Source organism: Pleurodeles waltl, chromosome 5 (assembly GCF_031143425.1).
Source record: "Pleurodeles waltl isolate 20211129_DDA chromosome 5, aPleWal1.hap1.20221129, whole genome shotgun sequence".
Classification (NCBI taxonomy): domain Eukaryota; kingdom Metazoa; phylum Chordata; class Amphibia; order Caudata; family Salamandridae; genus Pleurodeles; species Pleurodeles waltl.
Genome location: NC_090444.1, coordinates 1,169,484,028 through 1,169,506,736, shown reverse-complemented (window position 1 = coordinate 1,169,506,736; position 22,709 = coordinate 1,169,484,028).

Sequence of the window (22,709 nt, the reverse complement as noted above, 5' to 3'; positions counted from 1 at the left end):
AACCATGAAATAATTTTGGAGCTGAGGTCGATGAAACCTGACAGGGACACCCCTACACCCTTTGGGGAACATACTGTAGATGGACACCCGTCAAATTCCCTGCTCTACGCAGCATGAGCCCTATCGCACACACAGTCATCCTTCCAGAATGAAGTATGGTGAGTGAATACTCACCCCCTTGTGACTGCTGTGCAGCCTTCAAGCGCCCATCCAGATCTGGGTACACCACCGCCAGGATCCATCGCATGAGGGGGGTCAATGCCCGATGGGCACCCCTTCCACGTTGGGAGGACTTCCCCAGCTGGGCCTCAGAGATCTTTCGCTCCCAGCGCCACGGGTCCTCCCACCTCTTTCGACAGTGGGTGCTCTGCCGGTTGTAGACCCCCATGGTCCGTACCTCCTTGGTGATGGCATGCCAATGTGCCCTCTTCTGGTGGGCGCTGACCTAGACGGGTGACAAAGAAATGGAACACAGAGGTCAGGCACTTGCACAATAGGAACAGCTGGCAGAATGTCCAACATAGGACTGACAGTACTCTCAGACATACAGGACAGTGGCACGCAGCATTCCATGCACCATGGACCATCCAGGCTCAGAGGAGCACACTGAGGTGCAATACACACCATCCATTACTCACACAGTGCCCCCCAAACCCAGACTCACCTGTACCTCTGGCCGTCCGTAGAGTCTGACGTACAGGGGCAGGACCCCTTCCACTAGCTTCTCCAGTTCTTCCTGGGTGAAGGCCGGGGCCCTTTCCCCTGCACCATGTGGAACATCAATAGCCAGAGGCAGGCCACAGTAGTAAACAGAGAGGAGTACATGTCCGCACGAGATCAGGGAGTCAAGTGATCAAACGATGACGAACAAGCGTACGTTCCGCGGCGGCGATCATGATACACCAGGATTCCCCATTGGCATCCATGTTAGCCAATGAGGGTGGGAACAGCGGTCAACACCGCTGTACGCTGTGACGTCAACCACTAGCGGTATTAAGTAACTTCCACAACGAAGGGGCAGAACTACAGTGGGCAGACATTTTGCCATCACCTACGCATCTTGAAATTCATACTACTCACAATGCAGGGCCTACTAGCCACATGAAGCACCTAGGCCTCTATCCATTCCGTATAGTAGCACACAGGAATTACTCTGTTCCCTACTAGGGATGTATATGTACATCTGTCAGGTAGCAGTTATTGTACAGACACTACTATGAACAACGCAGTGCATGTATTTAGCAAATTTTGCCTATGTATGTGTGCACATCTCTCCTTTTTGTAACCCCTCGTATGTACCGACCCTTGTGGCAAGGAAGGGCACCATCGGTGTACAGACCACTTGTAGATATGGGGTCCATGGTGGAGCGTCAGATCATTATCACTTACAGACTCACACGTGCAACTATTAAGGACCTATGTGCATTACTGGATCCTGCACTGACTCCCGGAAATCGTAATCAGCGTGCCATTCCAACTGAGGTGCAGGTGCTCTCCGCACTCCATTTCCTGGCCACAGGCTCTTTTCAAGTGACAGTGGGCATGGGTGCTGGTTTCTCACAGCCAATGTTCAGTAAAGTACTGACAAGATTTCTGAATGCATTTGTGCAACATCTACAATCCTATGTGCGATTTCCCCAAAGTGCTGACCTCCCTGCCATCAACTCTGACTTCTATGCCTTTGCAAAAATTTCCCATGCCATAGGTGCCATCGATGGCACACACATCCCCATCATCCCCCCAAAAGTGAGTGAACAGGTGTACAGAAACAGGAAGAACTTTCACTCCATGAACATCCAATTGGTGTGTCCTGCAGACCAGTACATTTCCCATGTGAATGACATGTTTCCAGGTTCAGTCCATGAGTCCTTTGTGTTGAGGAACAGTAGTGTGCCACAGAAGATGGAACAACTACAAGAGGACAAAGGGGGAATCATAGGTATGTTTGCCTGTCACTAACTGACACATTGTAGAAAACCAGCCTGTCGGACTAAGAGACATTCCAATGACAACTCTGTATTTAACTATTTTCTAGGTGATTCTGGATATCCAAACTTGCGTTGGCTCCTGACACCAGTGAGGAATCCCAGGACGGATGCAGAGAGGAAATACAATGAGGCCCATGGACGTACTAGGAGGGTGATAGAGCGTACTATAGGTCTCCTGAAGGCTAGATTCCGGTGTCTACATATCTCTGGGGGTTCCCTGGCCTATGGGCCTGACAAGGTGTGTAGACTAGTGGTGGCCTGCTTCATGCTGCACAACGTGGCAGTGAGACATGCTATCCCCCTTTTGGGGGTGGAGGGTGCAATAGGTCCTGATCAGCTACCTCAGAGAGGTGAGGAGAGTGATGCTGAGGATGAGGAAGGGGAAGATGTCAATTTCAGGAACCAACTGATACAACTCTACTTCCAATAACTGTGTAGGACTTAAGCCTGTCATTGGGGTTAGTGACTGATACTGTCAGTGTGCTCTGTCATAAAGGGTGGATTGGTCATGATAGGCGATACATGGACCACTTCTGCATGGTGCTGAAGGACAAGATATGCATTCCCTCCTTGCCTAATTTAAAAAACACAGTACCAGCATCAAGCACACATTGACAATAACGTTGTTCTCTGCCAGTTTCATCCATACTCCACTTTGTTCAACATTGAAGACAGGGGACAGTGTTACAGGTGTGAAATGTGTTTTATTGGTAGAATAGAGTGAATTGTGCTATATACAGTGATGGGAGTCGTAAGGGTTGGGTGTCCTCAAAACCTACTTGGTGGCAGCCCTGTTGGTTGTCTTAGATGGGTCCATTTTGTAGAATTGTAGTTCAATTTGCCCTCAGCTAAGTGTTGTTGGTGAATGGGTGGGATGGTTGCTTTGCATCAGTAGCAGTGTCAATTGTTGGAGGGAGGCTTGTTCTTAGCTGGGTTTCCAGTGCCATACCTTGGCCTAAGACTACGGTTGGGCACCTGCTGTGGAGCTTCTTGGGGTGGCATGGTTGGCCCTTGTGATTCCTGGGAGGAAATTTCCTGTGCTGTTTATGCTGCTTGGGTTATCTATTGCTGATTGTCCAGGGCTGGTGTGGGGGCTTCTTGTCCGGTGTGGGTGTCAGACTGTTTGTTTACCAACTGCAGCAGTGCTCCAGCAATGGTGGCCATTGTGGCATTGTGCCCTTTCCACTGCTCCATGGCCTGTTGGTGTTGTTCCAGCTGCATCCTCTGACTTTGCTCCAGGGTGGACACAATCTGTGCCAACCTGTCTTGGGTATGTTGGTAGGCCCCCAATGCCTCTGCAATAACGTCCTGGGCTGCTGCATCCATCCGGTGCCCTACCCCCTGACCCACTGGGACACTTGAACTTGCCCTAGCCCCCTGGGACTGTGTCCCCTGTGCAGGTCTTGACGTGCCACTTGTACTGGGGCCCTCGCCTTCCTGCATGTTGGGAGTGGAAGACTGTGGCCTCTGTAGCTGTGTTCCACCAGTCTGTGTCCTGGGTACACTGGTGTGGGTATGCCTCACCTGGCCTTCCTGTCTTGACTAGGTGTTAGGGGTTACAGTGGTTTCCTGGGTGGGGCTGCTGCATGGTGACAATCCAGGACTGTGTGAGGGGCCTGCCTGCTCATCAGTGTCCAGGGATCCCTCGCCAAGGTCTTGTGATGTACCTCTGTCTCCCTGGAGTGCTGTGGCACTCCTTGTCCCCTCCATTAGGGTTGCATGGGTGGTGGTGCCTGTTGGGGGACATAGACATGTCTGTTACATATGCCTGAAGGTTTGAGGTGTGCAGAACTGGGCTATTTTGTGCTGGTGTTACTCTCAGTAGCCTTCCACGGTGCATTTGTGAGGTGGACATTGCATTTAGTGGCAGTGGTGGGGTTGCATTGTGGTGGGGAGTATTATTCCATTGTGGGTACGTGCAGGGGTGGGTGACAGGGCACAGCGGGAGTGATGTGGGCCTGTTAGTGGGCTGTAGGTGATGGCAGGTGGTGGATGTGGTGGGTAATGGCTGGGTGGGGTGTAGGTCGAGGTGGGTGTGGGTGGGGTGGGCTGGTGCATTCATTGCAGATGTGTTGTATATGGGGTAATTGTAGATGACTTACCAGAGTCCATTCCTCCAGTGAGTCCCTCTGGGTGCAGGATGGGGAGGATCTTCTCCACCCAGTCGGTGTAGTCGGGTGGTGTTGGTGGCAGTCTTCCCCCAGTCTTCTGCACTGCGATGTGGTGCCTAGATGCCATGGCCCTGACCTTCCCCCGCAGGTCGTTCCATCTCTTCCGGATGTCATCCCTGGTGCGTGGATGGTATCCCACTGCATTCACCCTCTTAACAATAGACTGCCACAGCTCCACTTTCCGCGCAATGGGTGTGTGCTGCTCCTCGGACCTGAATATTTGTGGCTCCACCTTCAGGATCTCGTCCACCATGGTCCTTAGCTCCCTTTCAGTGAAGCGTGGATTTTTGGGGGGGACATGGTGAGTGTGGTGGATGGCGTCAGTACTGGGGACGGGGCATGGGTGCTCCTGTGTGGGTCGATATGCGTGTCCTGTATGCTGGAGCTCGCTGACTGGCTCTGGTGCTCTCCGTCTTCTGGTCCTAGTTTCGTTGCAAGGGATTGTGGGGCTTGTCTTGGGGTGTTTTATGGGGTTTTGGATTTGTGTCAGGTGTGTGGGTGATCCGCCTAACCAATGTGTGCACTTGTTGCTGTTGTGTCCACTTGCCGCCCGTGGCGGTCACAGCCACCAATGGTCTTCCGGCTTCCACTGTCTGCCAAGGTGATTTCTGCATCATTATTTGGAGGGCGGGATGTGGGTGTGTTGGCGGTGGTGGGGTGGGGTGGGCTGGGATTCCCGCCGACAGGGTCCTGGCGGGGAGTGGTGGTCTGGGAATTTTTGGCAGGTTTGGGTTTTTTAATCATGATATGGCGGGTTTCCATTCGCCGCCAACGGCGGTATTCTGTTTACCGCCGACACGGCGGTCGGCGGTCTTTCCCGCCATGTTCATAATGACCGCCTCAGTCTGTGCACACTGTTCAGTAGTTCAGCCTTTCTGTTTTTTACCAGAGTGTGTTATCTTAAAAACACACACTGCCAGTCAGGATGCACACATGTACCATGTGTGCACAGTACCACACTTGACCCCCTGTGTAGTGTACTTCCTGCGAGCACTCATGCACTCAGCGCGTATCCATCACATATGCCCTTCCACATCTACCTGCGGTAGGGCAGGGGTGAGTTAAGCGCACAGCAACAGAACCTTTACAAAGGGAGTGAACATGTAGGCCTCACTTCAGTGACACACAGTAGAAAGGTCCTGTACTAACTACAGCTCACTATGCATTATGCTGTCACCAATGCGCTTGAGACACACCTATATCATGGCACACAGGTATGATCGGAGTTCGCCTACGGCAAAAAATCAGCATTAGTGAGCCAGACAACAGTACAGTTGGGCACTCAGGGCAGGGATACATGTCTCTTATCATGCAAAGGACTTTTACATCCCAACAAAGGGCCCCAGAATTCCCCTTCAGGCAGGTGCAGTCACTCATTGCACCCGCCTGTACAGGTATCTCTCAGTCCTCTTCAACATGCCTGTGGGATGCCATCTGTAGAGAGAAACATGGAGCAGCTTTGAAGGAGCTGTTACGTATGGCACTTGAATGTGCCGCCCCCAGGGCAGCCAAAATTCATGGCTGCCCAGAGATAATTTTCCCTGTTTGTGCCCGGTACACATGTTTAAACGTGTGCCATGGCGTAAACAGAGAAAGTGTACTCTGTTTGTAATACAGGACATGATTCGCTCCATGTCTGCTGTAGACATTACTCCATACAATGCACTAAAATCATTTGTAAGAGCGCTGCAATCAAGAGTACAATATCAAAGTGCTACAATGGAGCTGTTGCCTACCCTGAGACCATTCTTTCTTGGTTCCCTCCTATGTGCACCATGGGAGCCTTCTCACTGCCTTTAAAGAGCGAGAACATTCTCCACTAATTACAGACACGAGTCAGGCAGAGTGCTGCCTCAGCAAAAACTGATGTCTATTATTTCTTACCGGTAAAACAGAAATATCCAGTCATTTATGTAGCTTTTTCCTTTAGAGATAAATCTATGTCAGAGTACTCCTATTTTTAGAAAAAAGAGAGACTCAGAAAAAGACAAATGAAATGATTTCCTAATATTTAGACAGTTTGGTCAAATAGGGAAGCTGGAACTAGGGTCCTTTGCTCTTTGAATCAGTAGCCCCTTTATACACAATTATTAAAATAAACATGGGACTAGCTATAGTAATGTACAGTCTGTGACATGGTTTTAGACTGATTAGTGACATAAAATTGTAGAGCTTGAGCAGTGGTGTGTTATCAGATCTTAGAGTGGTAAATGGTTATTTTTTTAACTATACTGTAACATAATGTGCTGCTTTAAGCTAACAATGAACCATCATTCATCAGTTATTTAACACGACATCGTAAAACATGATAGCATAGCACAATTGGTCTACATGTGACAAGGCCATTCAAATTAACAACACAGTAATGACAAAGCACAATAGACCACAAAACAAAACAAATCTAAACAGAAAGCTTCACATAAAACAATACCATATTAACATCAAAGCACAACAACGAAACACAAACAAATGCAAAACAACACAATACACCACAACAATGCAATCTCATAAGACAAAAACGCAATCCAATACAACAGTACAACTGTGTTGTTGCCTTATTGTTTTGGTGTATGGTTTTGAGTTAGTGTGACTCTATTTTATTGGTGTGTTGTAGTGGTCAATAATCATATTTATGTGTTGTGCTACAACATACAGCCTATCCATTTTGATGTTGTTCTTTTTTTTGTCAATGCTTGCTAAGCCAATGGCTTAGCACAAATTTTTTAGTATTTAGTACTCACATTTTAAGTGCTGTTCATGCGCCCTCACACATGTATATGCATAGATGTTCATCTTTCAATTTTTATATTACAGTTTATGATAATAAAATACCATTCTAAGATGGGCTTCTGTTACTATTGCTGTTCCTGATGCTTTGTCCACAATTATACACAATTTGGCAACACCAATATCAGCAAGAAGAACCAGAAGTAACATGGGATTGAAGCGGGAGAGAAACAGATGGGGGCAGGAAAGGGAGTGGTGAGAGAGCACTGGTATGCAACTTCAAACAGTTGACACAAGAGAGAGCAAGGACAAGCAAACAGACAGAACAAGGCAGGGAACGGTCCCAATTACTTACCAATAATCTTCATTTAACTGATTACCCTTCCTTGTGGCAGTACTCATAGGACAGAGGTTTGCCACACCTCCCAAAGATGCATTTGACCTAGCACAAAAACTTGACCCCTCCTTTGTCAGGCCACTCACCTGGAGAACTTGTCTGCAGTGATGATATTGGACCCTATTCTCTCCCAACACAACGCCTGACCAGAAAATGATAACCTCAAATAAGGTGCTGTCCTAGGAGGGAAGGGGTTGGGACAAAATAATAAAAGAGACAAAGACTTGCGCCCTCTGAGTGGTGTCTAGCTCGCTATCATGTTTGGGAACGTCCCAAGTGTGTTCCTCTTTCGGAGTGTGCAGGAGAGTCGACTAAAGGGAAGGAACACACACACTATATTAGCATTGGCATGTGTTAACATAGTTCAAATAACATTGGAGCAATGAAAGTACATACACTCAGAGATGCTTATAACAACACACAAAATATGTACTCCTTTAGCTCTTGTGGGATAGAAATTTCCACTCCTTTTGAAAGCTTCGGATAACATTTCACAGTTTTTTCCCTTGCAGCATATTACATCGTATGCTCTTGTTATGTGACTGTTCTTTATTTTGAATTCTCTTTTTCCCTTTAAAAGTTTGCAAATTATCTCTGGAACATCCAGCAGATAATGTGGGAATCTTATGCCTGGATTAGTTACAAGTCTTGAAGTCTTTTTATTTCTGTAGAAATTCTGTGCACGAGAAACAAAGAGGAGTTTGTTAACCTTGTATTCTCTTCTTTAGATTTGTCCTTCCTTTCATTGCAGGTTACACCCTCACATGTCGGAATGACCAACGGGATAGCTCTTGAATAGCTGCAGCCATGAAGAAGATTCCCCACCATCACACACAGGTAGGCCTTTTCTGGGATGCGGAGAACTGAGAAGTCCGAGGAACTGCTCAGAGATGACTGCGCGGGCGCAGATGTCAACGGGTCAAACTAGGAAGTTTGGACCAGGTAGAAGAGGGTGCGATGATCCAGGAGAGTAGGAAGGAGGATAAAGGTTCTTTTTTTGGGTAATAAAGCCAAGCGCTCGACTGGGGTTTGACTGAGCATTTATAGGTAGATAGTGTTTTCTAGAACGGCATGTAAATCACTCTGGAAAGTCCCTAACAAGAATGTTCCCATATTGGTGGTATATGAATCACTCTGGAAAGTACCTGACTGGAAAGTCTCTGTCTGCAGTGTTGGAAAATGGGTTATTGGTAAGGGCAGGTAAGCATTTATACTTAGCAATAGGCCACTAACCTCCACTTAGGTCCAGTTAGGTCTCAATAAATTAAACCATAAAAAAGAAGGTACACAGTTCCAGAACAAAAAGGATACCTCACAAAACAAGTCAAGAAATGTTCCTGTGAGTCTGATTTAGTTTAAACAAGAGCCCTCACTCACCAATTGGTAACATGCTTCATCATCTGGCTCAATAAATTATACCCTGCTCAACCCTTGGTAGCTTGGCAACGAGCGACAAGGCTTAACTTAGGAGACATATGTGTAAAGCATTTAAAAATCACAAAACAGTAAATAAGTAAAACACAAAACAATAAGAATCCAACACCAATTTATCTTTAAAATGACACCAAAACGAATAAAATTGGTTAAGGGGAACCAGAGATATGAATTTTTAAAGAATTAATGCTTTTTAGCGCTTAGAAACAAAAAGCGCCGATCTGGTCAGCTGGTCGCACCTCGACTGGGGAAAAGTCAAAGATTGAGGCTGACAGCGATGGAGCCCTGCTCGGCTACAGCTTGCGGGAGGTCTCGGACAAAGGTTTACCTTCGGACTTAGGGCCAGATGTACGAAAAAAGCAATTTGCGACTTGCAAATTGCGAGTCCCTGCGACTCGCAATTTGCAACTCGCAAATTGCTATGCAGTACGGTGTCTCAGACACCGACTGCAACTCGCAATGGGGTCGCAATGACCCACCTCATGAATATTCATGAGGTGGGTCGCAAATTGCAGCCCCATTGCGAGTATAGGCACTAGCTAACATGGAGGCCTGCTGACGTCAGCAGGCCTCCATGTTAGCGACCTGCTTGTCAATAAAGCAGGTTTTTTTTTTTTAAAGTGTAGCCCGTTTTCCCTAAGGGAAAACGAGCTGCACTTTAAAAAAATCCGAAACCTTTAGTTTCGGTTTTTCAGGGCAGGGAGTGGTCCCTTGGACCACTCCCTGCCCTGAAAAATTAATATCTGGTCCAGTCACAAAGGGGAAGGGGTCCCATGGGGACCCCTTCCCGTTTGCGACTGGGTTACCATCCACTTCAAGTGGATGGTAACTGCGAGTCCATTTGCGGCCGCTTTCGCGGCCGCAAATGGAATTGCATACCAGTGAGATTCGCTAATAGGAAGGGAACACCCCTTCCTATTAGCGAGTCTGAAATGCATTTTGCGAGTCGGATCCGACTCGCAAAATGCATTTCTGCATAGCAAACCCACGTTTGCGAGTCGCAAACGGCGATTTTCGCCGTTTGCGACTCGCAAACGGGTTGCTACATCTGGCCCTTAGTCGTTTTCTTGAAGATTTTCTTCAGCGGGACCAAGTCGCCAGTCCAATCCGACCTCGTTGTTCACTTCCTCGGATACGCGTCGCGGGAGCCCTCAGTGGAGATTTTACCTTCAGCCTTAGTCCCATATTTATACTTTTTTAGCGCCACATTTGCATAAGTTCTTGATGCAAAAGTGGCGCAAACTTACAAACTACAATTGTATTTTGTAAATTTGCGCCGCTTTTGCGTCAAAAAGTGGCGCAAATGCGGCACTAAAAAAGTAAAAATATGGGCCTTAGTCATTTTTTCTAGATGAAAATCCTTCGACCGGGCAAACCTGAATTTTGATCCGACGTCCCTGGAGCCTTCTTCGGATACACTGCTTGGGAGGTCCTGGTCAACTTCCTACGTTCATACTTTTTCAAGGATTTTCTTCACTGGTATCAGTTGAAGCCAGGCAAAGTCCTTCTTGTGCTGAAGCCCAAGTGTGCAGCTCGAGCAGTCCTCCAGAGTGCAGTATCCAGGTGAAGGTCAGGGGTCAAGCAGGGCAATCCTTCTTCTCCTGTAGTTCTTCCTGGTAGGGATAAGAGGTGTGGGTGCAGGTCTGCCAGTTTTATCCTGGGTGAAAAACAGAGGAGTCCTGGTTCTCCAATAAGGTGTAGGGTCCTTCCCCCTGTGATAACCACAGTGTGGCAAAAATCAATCCCCGGGAGCAACATTCCTCAAAAATCCATCAAGGCTGAAAGTGACTTTTGGAGCTGCTGTGGCAAAAAATCTTAAACACACCCTTCTCCAGCCCTCTCCTAATCTAATCAAGGGGGCACCTAATAGTTTAGGTTTGCAGGATGTGAGGGAGGTGCTGGGCTACTCCAAATGTCCTTCTCTGCCTTTGAAGACCTTTGGCAGCCCTCCTCCCTTCCTACTTCACCATCTGCTGAGGGAAGACCTCCTCCCCTAGGCACATCTGTTTGTGTTGAGCCAGGCCACTTCACACCTCATCAAGGCAGCCTGGCCAGGCTGCCAGAGGCTGGCCAATCAGAGCAAAGCAGAAAAACACTGCAGGGCTGAAGTTGGCAACATTTCAGGTAAAGTTTAAAACTCTTTACCTGAACAAGTTCTATTAATTCCAACAAGTGTAAGTTGTGGGGTTTATTATAACAACTAATTTAATACCAAACTTAAGGTATCTCACACTTAAGGGGACTTAATACATTAAAATAAAGTCTCCCCTTTCTAGCCTATAGAGGCCATCCACTACAATGGGGGAAAAACACATTTGGCTGTTTTACCTGCACCAGGGCTTATAAAACTGTTTTATAAGGCCCCTGCTTAGAGTTACATGGCACCCACCCATAGGGGTACATAGGGCACACCTTAGGGTCACTTATATGTAAACATAAGGTAGTTTAAGAATTTGGAACTACTTTTAATTCCAAAGTTTAATTTGCATGTAACTTTAATTTAAAAGCAGCCAGCAAGGCAGGCCTGCCTTTAAAATGGCACTGGGCACCTCAGTAGTGCACCTATGGCTGCACCACTTATGCTGGGGGCCCTAAATCCTCATGCCCTACTATATACTAGGGAGTTGTAGTTAGGTTGACTTAGCCAATCATAATGAGCCTAATTTGCATACTCATTTTGCACAGAGCGCAGGCCCTGGGACTAGTTGGCAGTACCCAGTCACCATTAGAGTCAGAAAAATGGGGGCAAAAAGTCAGGGGGCCTCAACAATCAGCCCTGATTTCTCACATGTCGGCACATGGATAATTATCACACATGTGAATAATTACAATACCAGAAAAAAGTGCATCACTGAAGCAAGACTTGTACAAACATGTGGAACAAAAACATGAGGCCTTTCAGTCAAACCTAGGGATAATTACAAACACATGGAATGTCACAAACATGAAGATAATTTAAAGGCTTGGTATAGGTAACAGTGATACCAAACTTAGCGCAAATATTTGACCTGAGGTATGTGAGGTTGAGGACCCCTCTACGTGTTTTATAAAGCGATAAGTTGTAGAACATAAGGTAGATATTTGGGTGTGGGAATGACATACCCTTACATGGAATTTTAAACGATCCTTCGACCCTCTACACAGTCTGTTGTCCCCAAACACCAAGGATCAAAGTTGTGTGAAGGAGTAGGAGAGTGGAAATGTAAATAGTGGTACAAGGAAGGGTAATCTGTGTAATGGAGACTACTAGTGAGTAATCAAGACATTACCTCCTTTAACCTACCTTGTTACAGTCCTCACAGAATTGAGGACATGCCAAAGCAGGAAATCACAACTTGATTCAACATATTTTGCCTCTCTTATAAGTAATACTTCACATCTATTTATTAAATCCAGCATAATTACAACAAGAGGCATTAAAAGAGAACCAACAGGTGCCAAAACTCTAGTTCCAAATTTCAAAACATACAAACCTCCTACTTTTCTTTTTCGCCATCTGCAAATTGAGAGGAGTTATGTAACAATCTAACTGGGTACCAGGAATGTGAAAGGAAAAGCAGTAGGATGTCACTTTCTTTGCACGTCAGCCAGTCTATAATGAAAAACAAATGTGGAAGGAGTAGTGCAGTCGGCAACTTGATATATATTCTAAAGAAAAACTCTTCCAGCCTCTGCAAAGGAAGATACCATTGCTTGAGTGGATCAACCTAGAAATTGGTAAGGGGACTCACAGTGATTCATAGGTTGAAGAAATTGTTTGTCTGATCCAGCAACTCACTGAAGTGGCAGAATAATTCTGTCCCTTATGAAAGGCTCTAAAATTAACAAAAAGTCTGTTTGAAGATTTTGTGTTCCAATGACCATGGAATGGACTTCTGGTCTGCTCTAACTACACCTAGAAAGTGCAGATTTTCTTCCTTCCTCAAAGAGGGATTTGGAAAAAAGAGAGGAAAGTGATCTCTTGTTCTATATGAAAATTAGAACCCATCCTAGAACAAAACTTGGAACTGAACCACAACACAATTTTATCAGAAATGATCTGATTGTAAAGAGCAGCATCTCTTCAAACCTGCAGGTAAGGGCTTTAGCTACCAAAATGAAGGTCTTAGATTAAAAAACTGCCTTCCCTCTTTAATGGGTTAAAGGGTGGGAGTTGTAGAGTACTCAGAACCATAGGCAGATCCCAAGTCAGAACTGACATTTTATAGAAAATCTTTTCAAAGGCTGTAGATCCAGTTCATCCATGTAAGCTAGCCACTCGATCCCCAAAGTGAATGCCAAATTTTAATTGCTACTCACTGAACCCTTAAGGAGGCGACTGTTATCTCTGGATTAAAGCCATTCTGAAGAAACTGTGAAATCCATCTGATGATTTTGACACCAAGAAACTAAAGAATACCAAATCATCATATAAAAGCTATGCGCAGAATTTCTATACAAGTCCAGGAGAGTGCCAAAGAAGCAGAACTAGGATTATGAGATCCCTCCTTTTAGCCTCCAGCCAGACAGAATCTCTGCAGAAACAGTAGGGACAACTCTAAACTTAGTAGGACGTAATGTTTGCCAAAGCAGACACAAAATCAGATTGTGTAGAATGTCACAGCACACTTAATGGGCCCGCATACAGTGGGTCTAAGGAAGTTCTAGGTGGAGAAGGTATCAACTTTTTTTTGCTAGGTCAAGGGATGTCTGCAGGGCATGTGACACACTTCAGTTCTATAAGTACTGGGAAAAGGTAGGGTGAGGAGGTAATGAAATACTTTCTCATGCCCCACAATGCAAGAAATCCATAGCAGACAGAAGAACACAGAAACATATTTACTAGTATTTGGTATGACGGTCAGTATCCTATGTGCTGACCTATGACGTGGTTGTCAATGCCTCTAGCTGAAAGTTGAAAGAGGCAGGATCAAAGAAGCCAATGGCTGACGTGCACTGACCCACAGCCCGCCTCAAGTATATAAGTAACAATTGATCTTTCAATAACAGAGAGTCTGTAGGAGATCTTAAAAAGGTGGTAACTAAATTTAAAAAGTAGGAGGGCAGAGGAGGTCCCATAATGTAGTTCCTCTGATATAATGCCCCATAGTGTATTCGATCTCGATATAGTGACATAAAAGACAAAACACATGCTGGCACCAATCATAGAACCTTGACTGGTATGTCAAGATGGGAAAGATGTGTAGCACTTCTTTGGACACAGCATATTTGCGCAATCACCTCAACATATTACGCATATAAGTTCATGATAGTGACCATTTTCTCACAAAACTTACTCTCCGCTGAGAGCGATTTCATCCAGTAAGTACAGGCAACAAATCTCTGCATGTTTGTTGTAAAATATAATGTAAATATCACATATCAGTGGCTTATAGGGATTACAAAAATGCAGGTGCCCAGATAGTAAGCCAGGAGGTAAGAGGTGCCACATATGGTGTGCTTGAACTGAGTCTATTGAGTTCCAGTATTGCTGATAGCAGAATGTGGAGAGGTCCTAACATAGAGGAAAAATCTTTTACTCCTTAGGAAGGAAGACTATAGGAATGAATATCTTCATGTAACAAATAACAAAAATCACTTCAAGGTGCCCCAACAAATAAGATAAAAAGTTTAGAATCGTTACTAAGGCTGATTGGCTAATTGGCCTTCAGAGGAAAGTGAATTTCTAATAGCAGGACAACCTAGTACCCTTTAGTTCTAAATATTACCAAACATACATAAAACATTAGTCCCTCCAGGGAGACCAACTGGCTGCATTATTAGATCTTTTTCAGTATTGCATTTGATCTCTTTAAGAATCATTAGCACTATTTTGTGGCCATTTTCCGAGACCAGAAGTCAAGACAATGAGCTGATATACAAAAAACAGCACATTAGCCAGAATGAGGTATATTTTCTTGATCTGTTAAACAAAGCCAAAGATTGTTAAGAATGAGCTCTGCAAGAAACCTACATACAAGAATTCCTTGCTGCTATTTGATAGTCACCATTTACTGAAAACTTCTCATTTGGAAGGTGAAGAAATTGTACTGATCTATATCAACTTATTACAATCAGGGGGCCTAAATGATAAATTATTGTCTAGGCATTATCAGGTAAAGTTAATATAAATACTCATGAAAGACAGTCTGTCACAAAAACAGAGAATTATTCCTTGACCGCAATATAAAAGATCGAACTTAAAGAATAGCATGTGTGATCATTTTCCTCAATATCAAATAAAGTAAAGAAACGTATTGACAAACATTGAGGAATTTTGAAAATTGGTGGTATAAAATTACAGAAACTAGTCTATTTTACAAGAGAGGTAGGAATTTGTGAGACCATCTAGTCTACACAAGACCACAGAAGAATACCAAAAGAACATCACAAGGAACTTCCTGGTCTCTACAACCTTACTGGGAGACCACCCATTTGGTAGCTACAGTGTTCACAGTTTTTCAACATCAAGCGCTAAGTTGGACATAAGTCTATTAAGCCTTGGCCGCGACGTACCGTTAACAACGGTAGTACTGAATCAGTCATTTACATAACTATACACCCATGGAATCTACAATGTATAGGGATGACAAGCCAAAAAATTTAAACTTGAATCATAGAACTTCTAAGCAATATTAGAATAGGGAAGTTTATCACAAAACGTATTACACATTACCAACAAATGAAGAATGCACACAATGACCTACAATAGACAGTCATTGAGAATGTCAGCCAACTAGATAAACACACTATATAAATATGAAAAGCATCGGGTATTTAGACATGCACGCATGTCAAGGCTAAATTATAACACTGAATGGGGCCAGACATGAAGTCTCTCTAATCCTATTCGATACTGATATAAACACGATGCGCTACACATGGGCTCCTTAATTGACATTAGGTTGAAAGCCTGGGAGTACATCCTGTTGGATTACATGCTTTACCAACCATTGTACTATTGAAATTGATAATCAAAGATTTCCTGTCACCAGACTTTCATACATTTCAAATTAATTCTCTACATATCTGTACTATGGACTACCCAATATCTGTACCAATCAGGGCAGCATTAATAACTACTGCTCAGTGGTAATATTCACACATGGCACCCATTCAATATGGCTGACACATTTTTCTGTCAAAAACAGCAACATGCATTGATAGGAGGAACTGGTCATACGCTTATGTGATAACATGGTCTGATGACTATGCAAAAGAAGGATGACCTCAACAGGGCCCACTTCTATAAAAGCAGTAAGACTTTGTGGCATGGCACCATTCAGCAGACCATTCTCCCCTATCATTTGGGTACCCTTGGTAAGGGAGAGTGAATCTATAGCTGGTCATGATACCTTGTGTGCAATGCCTTGTTCAATAATAACAATAACTTTTTGATACACATTCCTCTCTCTGCATAAGGTACGGTGACAGCTAGGTGTAGCACATTTGGCAACCGTCAGTGAGTTTTAGCGACCTCGTTCTTCACTAATGGTGTTGGATCAAATTGTGTGAGAGTTTTGGATGGTCCACGTTTATTTCCAGTGACCACATCTGCAACGAAAAATTTATGAACAGCCACACTGAGGGAATATCCTCCATGGACATATATATAATGAATGCAGCTTATTAGCATTTTTTCCTTGTAGGTCAAATGCCAATTGGTTGCACTAAAACAGGCAAGGTGTATTCATTTATTTTTTCTCTTTATTTCCCTCCCTAAAGCAGACAAGGTGTATTCATTTATTTTTTCTCCTCAATTTCCCTACCTGATTGAAACCATGAGTGCATCTAAGATGAGATAAGAGTGACAGTAGGGGATTAGCAAGAGAAGGAGCATGGGCCCATGTTCACGAAAGCTCTGAACTAGTTTATGCTGTAGAATTAGGGCAGAAACATGTTGACAGTATACTATCAAAGATCGGCATCATACATGATGCTTTAGTACTTTGTTTTATTGATGCGACTGGAAGGGATAAAAAATATATAAATGAGTAACTTTAGCTATGCAATTTTAATTCATCTTTAGGTCCTAGTTTACTGGAATTACAAGATGTTTTATATCATAACCCTCGTAAAGAGTTCCAGGTTGAACACACCCTACATATCTTTCGCATTTGAGGTGAGGAGGGAACAGATGTTGAAGCTTGCCACCATGGTAGATGAGGACCTTCGTCCTTTTTAATGAAACCCTTAGGCTTTTATTAATAAGCAACAGGAACTTGGATGCCCTAGTATGTCCACTCTTTGAGACTCTCATACTCCATTGTGCTCTGTGACTTTGGAAGGTAATGCCTTTTTTTTACCTCCACCATGCTTAGCAAGGCAGATCCAGGCAGAAAAAAAACATCAATGTTCTAACCCATAGTACATATGGATACTGCAGGGTGTGATAATTAGTGAATATGGAGTTTGCAAATGATTCATGCTTTTTGGAACCATAATGGGAGATAATGTGACAATTGAAAGTGCTTTCCCTTTTTCTAAAGTGCAGAAAACTGAATGGACAAACACCCATTGTTGTCTTATTTAGCTCATGAGTGTTACTCCCAATTCAGGTGTGACAAAGTTATGCAGTCATACACAGAGGAATTTCATTTAAGATGTATTTGAGAATACAGAATAAAGGAGCCCACAACCACACCTCCTTTGCCCATTTTTTTGACATACGACCTAACAGTCTAACAGAACACTTGCAAAGCAGGGAATATGCGGTGGAACATACATTATAACAAAACACGCTGATCGTGTGATATGTAAATGCTACACGAGTATGAATGTGTAAATCCACCATTACATCACCTACCCCCTCATAAAATGATAAAAAAGGGAAGGAAAATATATTTAGGTAATAATATTATACAATATGCACAATCATAATAGTAAAAGAAAAAAAACTTGAATGTGCATAAACCAAAACATTAAAACAAATACAATGGATACAACACATCTGAAAATACAATCACTGATGTGCAATCCTAATTAAGGGGACAAAGTTATGTATGTAATAATCTTTAAATCTAAACTAAAAGGTGATATTACGATTGTACAACCTTTAAGGGGTACTGGCATTACAAACTAGCAGAACTGGATGTCGAACAACCCCCAGGCGAAGTTGAAAGACAAGATCTACTGTCTGTACCAGAACAACCATCACTGATATCGAATGGCCATGCAACGGAATCACCAAAAGACGCATCACATGTATATACTGCAGATGATGGACTGACAACCCAAAGTTCTTCACCACCAAGAACCCACCATAAACTGTCATACTGAGCATCACTTGTATTTGTATCACCTTTCTTGGTTTGCCAATTTCTTTTAGACTGATGTTTCACTCATCTTTACCTTCCAATAGTACTGCTCCTTTTGACATTTTGGCAACTTTAACCGGCAACATAAATCTGGATTCTTCTTTCTTAACCTTGTTCCTTTTTTAAATTAATATCCAATCACCAATGTTTAAGTCAAGTTCCTTTGTGATCTACTTGTTTTCACAATTAGCCTTGACAGCAGCTTGTCTACTTTGAAGCTTCTCAATACATTTATTCATAAAAGAAGACTTTAAATGAGCTCTGTTATCTATGACTAGTTCTTTGTAGGTGACATCAATGTAAAAAATGTTTTGCAACAAGGTACTTACTGACAAAGAATCAGATGAAGCGACAAAGTAAAAAAAATAAAAACTTGAAAAATAGTGCACCAATACCAGCATACATTTCTTACAAGTGGGTAAAAAATCAAATGGCTCTGAAAAATCAAATGCAACTTTGATTCACCGGCCACTTGGTAGGGGAACCATGTGCAAAGGTGTTTCAAGTCCAGCCATTAACTTGAGCATCTAAACCAGTCCACCAACAGAGCAGTTGCTGACACACAAAGAGACCTACATGAGCGATCCTAATCAAAGAATATCTCAAGAATGGCAGTGAAACAGGTATATTTCCAGCTCAGCCATGCTCTGTCATGCCATATTGTAAAAGTGGAACAACTGCAAGCCACCATCTCACTTGAGGACAGACTGCTTACAGAGACTATACCAGACAAGGCTATCCCAATAATCTACAGGAAATTAGTAAATAATTACCTGGGCCCACTGGGGTCCCTCAGAAAGGCATGGTCCTGGGTGGGGAAGATGATGATGATTGAAGTAAAGCAAACCATGGGAGATAGCAATCTGAGCAAGGATTTGGCTCATACAATTGAGAATACTATACCCAGATCCTACTACTCCAGGACCCTCCTGCAAAAGACTAAGAATGCCGACACCTTTATCCCTTTGAGGCTGCGGGCAGAAGGGTTCCTTCTTCCATTCATATAGACATGCCCAGTGATCCAAACCTACTGGCGGGTGGTCACCAACAGGATCTCTCAAGTCCTGGACCTCACTGTCCCCAATGACTGATAACTGGACCCTATTGGGGGGGAGGAACCATGGCTAAAATACTCAAAACAAAAATCTGGCATACACTGGCGGTGGAGGTCGCCAAGCAAAACATTGGGAAGACATGGAGCAAGCCTGTGCCTCTCCTACAGAGGGATTGGTGTCAGAGAGCAGAGAAGGTGTTTTATGAGAGCTGGGGATGCCCCAAGAAATGAGAGAGAGTCTGTGGCCCTTGGTGCAACTTCAGGGGGTTCATGGACATTGGGTCATAATAACAGTCAATGAGTTGCAATTGTGGGGATGCTGTGATTGTCATTTTTCACTGGATATGATTACAGGCCATAAAAGTGCAGTTCTTCTGTGGACAATAAATTCCTTTGTGGATGGTAACTACTGCCATTGTTATGTTTATTGTGCAAATGGCTGCTGTATTAATGTATATTTGCTATACCCTGAGCTGTGTTTAAATAAACATTAACATCATGATGAAGTAAAACGTCATCCACTACAGACAGTTCCCAGGCCACTTGAGCAAAAGGTTTCAAGCCAATCTCTAAATTCCCTTCTTTAGGCTACCATGCCTTACACATTTCAACACATTCTGCAATAAAATATCAGTCTATATTGCTTTCAACCACTTTTTATTTTCATCTTCACACAAATCATCCACTAAAGCTGCAACACATTTTACATTATCCATATGACCATCATCAGTTCTAACCTCTAAAGAGCCAGTCTGCTCTAGTATTCTTGCCTCCAGGTAAATATTTAATCACAACATTATACTCTTGCAGTTTGGACAACAAACAAACTAATCTTACAGAAGCCATACCAGCATCATTATCAATCAACGTGTAAATTGGGGGTTTGTAATCTGTGATTATGTCAAACTTCATACACCATAAGAATGTTCTGAATTTTTGCACTGCGCAAAAACATGCCAATGCCTCGTGCTCTATAGTGCTGTAATTAGATTTAGTTTGAGAATGTGAGCTAGACGCAAAGGCAATGTTATGTTCCTTGTTGCCAACCCATTGTGAGAGGGCAGCTCCTAATCCCAACTGATTGGCATCCACTGTCAAAAAACATTGTGTTAGCTTTAAACGGTGATAAAGCATGAGCTGCAAGTATCAAATTCTTGATCTTTAGAAAGGCCTCATTAATATCATCAGACCATTCATATTTTGCAGTTTGTAAAGAGATTACAAAGGTGGTGAACAATAAACGTGTAACCATGCATTAAACATGAATAGCACTGAGATAGACCCAAAAAGATTTGCAATGTGTCCTTACCCTTTGGTGGAGACACATGTTGAATGGCTGCAACAAGAGACATTTTAGGCTTAATCTCTTGGTCTGAAATATTGTGACCTAAATAATCAAGTTGGCGTTTTAAAAGCTGACATTTTTCCTTCTTCAAAATAATTCCAACACGCTTGAACACATGTACTACTCTCCCCAAAATCATGTTATGTTACCCAAAAGTCTCAGCAAAAGTTAACATATCATCTTTGAAGGCCTGCATACTAGAAATACCCATCAAAACACTGTCCATAAACATTTGGAAAACACTTTCTGATGATGTCAACCCAACAGGCATACTCAAAAAGGGGATTGCGGCAAAAGGTGTAATGAAGTTTCTTAAATGTTGAGATTGAGCAGGAACGAGATCTGGTGATAAGATGGCCTAAGATCCAATACAGAGAAGGATTTTGACTTACCCATATTGGCTAACAGTTCATGTACTTTGGGAGAGGATGGCAGTCAACAATAATATTCCTATATAAGGTGTGCAGGTCAAAACATAAATGGATTTTACAATAACCACTGAACTGATCCATTCAGAGGAATCAGTAGTTTCAATAACTCCTCCTGAACCCAATTTATCCAGAAGGGTTTTAAGTTCTGATCTTAAACTCAGTAGACAGTCCAGACTTTGGACCTCATTACAAGTTTGGTGGGCTCAGGACCGCCGTGTTGGTGGTGACGATCATACCGCCAACAGGCTGGAGGAGAAAACCACCAAATTATGACCATGGCGGTATTCAGTACAGAACGCAGCCAAAGCACCGCCGGCACCGCGGAGGCTGTAGCCATCTGCAGGCCGGCAGAGACCATGTTTCCGCTGGACAGATTACGAGGTTACACATTGGCAAGGTTTCCACTGTGGTCACACCACCATGGAAACCCAGGCTCAATCCAACTGCATAAAAGGAGATACCCACCTTCAGGAAGCCATACTCGTCCGGAGCCCCATGGAACCTGAACTAGACATCTTTCCGGTGCTCCTGCTCATCCAAAGACTTTGAAACCTGCAATGACGACAGCAACAGCAACCGTAAGTATACAGACATACCTGTTACTGTTGCAGATTGTCAATTTTTGTACACCCACACAAAATACATTCGGGAAGGTGGGGTGAGGGTGACACTCACACATTACAGCACACTAACACACACACCCACATACAGCCACACACACACTTGCATATAAAGAACAACCACAAATACACAACCATACTACTTACCTATTGACTTAGACAGAACATTGTATCTAATATACCATGCAAAACACACTCGCAGTCAAAGCACACAAAGCCACACAACACACCAACAAACAAATCTCAACACAAACAACACCCAATACCAACACAACAAAAAATCTGGAACACACAATTTTCCATCACACAACACACACCCTACCACTTTCAGACAAAAGCACTGCACACAACCTCACATACTGACTAAACAACACAGGTAGTCCAAGCAGCACACACACAAACACACACACACACACACACATACAAGCATAAATAATGTCGACCAGGACACCTCCATACTAGGGAAAGAAATGCATGACAAAGATTTAAGCAGTAACCCAAGCAGTAAACCAACAACAGGATGGTTTAAATTATAAGCAGTAACCCAAGCAGTAAACCAACAACAGGATGGTTTAAATTATTACTATAATTTGAAATATTGGAAAAACAAAGGCCATAGGCCAGTCCTTAAATAATAGTCCTAGTGCATATATGTGTGCCCCGAACTTGACTCCTGACTGCCATGTAACCTCCACAGGTAGGGGCATCTATGGAGCAGGCAGGCAGGCACCTCAGGAGTTATCTGGGGGGGGGAGGGAGTTTGGGTTTAGGTTTTGGAGGGGGGCCTTTGGGATCTGGTTTGGGAGGGGGTCTTGGCTTTATCCTAGGTTTAGGGGAGGGTTGGGTTCTTTTAGGAGGTGTAGATTTCTTGGAGGGGGGGCATGGGTACTTGCAGGTGGGGCAGGGAAGGTCTTGGAGGTGGTAGGGTTGAACTTGGGGAGGGGCAAAGAATGTCTAGGGGTAACACAGTGTGGGAGAGATTTAGAATAAATGGCAAATTCTGAAAGGAAAGCTTTTTTAGACATGCTGGGACGCAAAAGGGCTTGGGTACGGAGAGAGAGGGAGAGGGAGTGGTTGTCTGAGGTGTTGGTGTGGATTCCTTGGGTGCATGGCTGTACAAGGTATATTTGTGGGTGGTGGGTGTCTGTTGGGTGGGTGACTACAGGTATAGTCTGCAGGTGTGTCAGGTGTGCTGTCAGTGATGTTGGGGGCGGTGTCAGGGTAGGTTGTGACTGTTGCTGTGTGT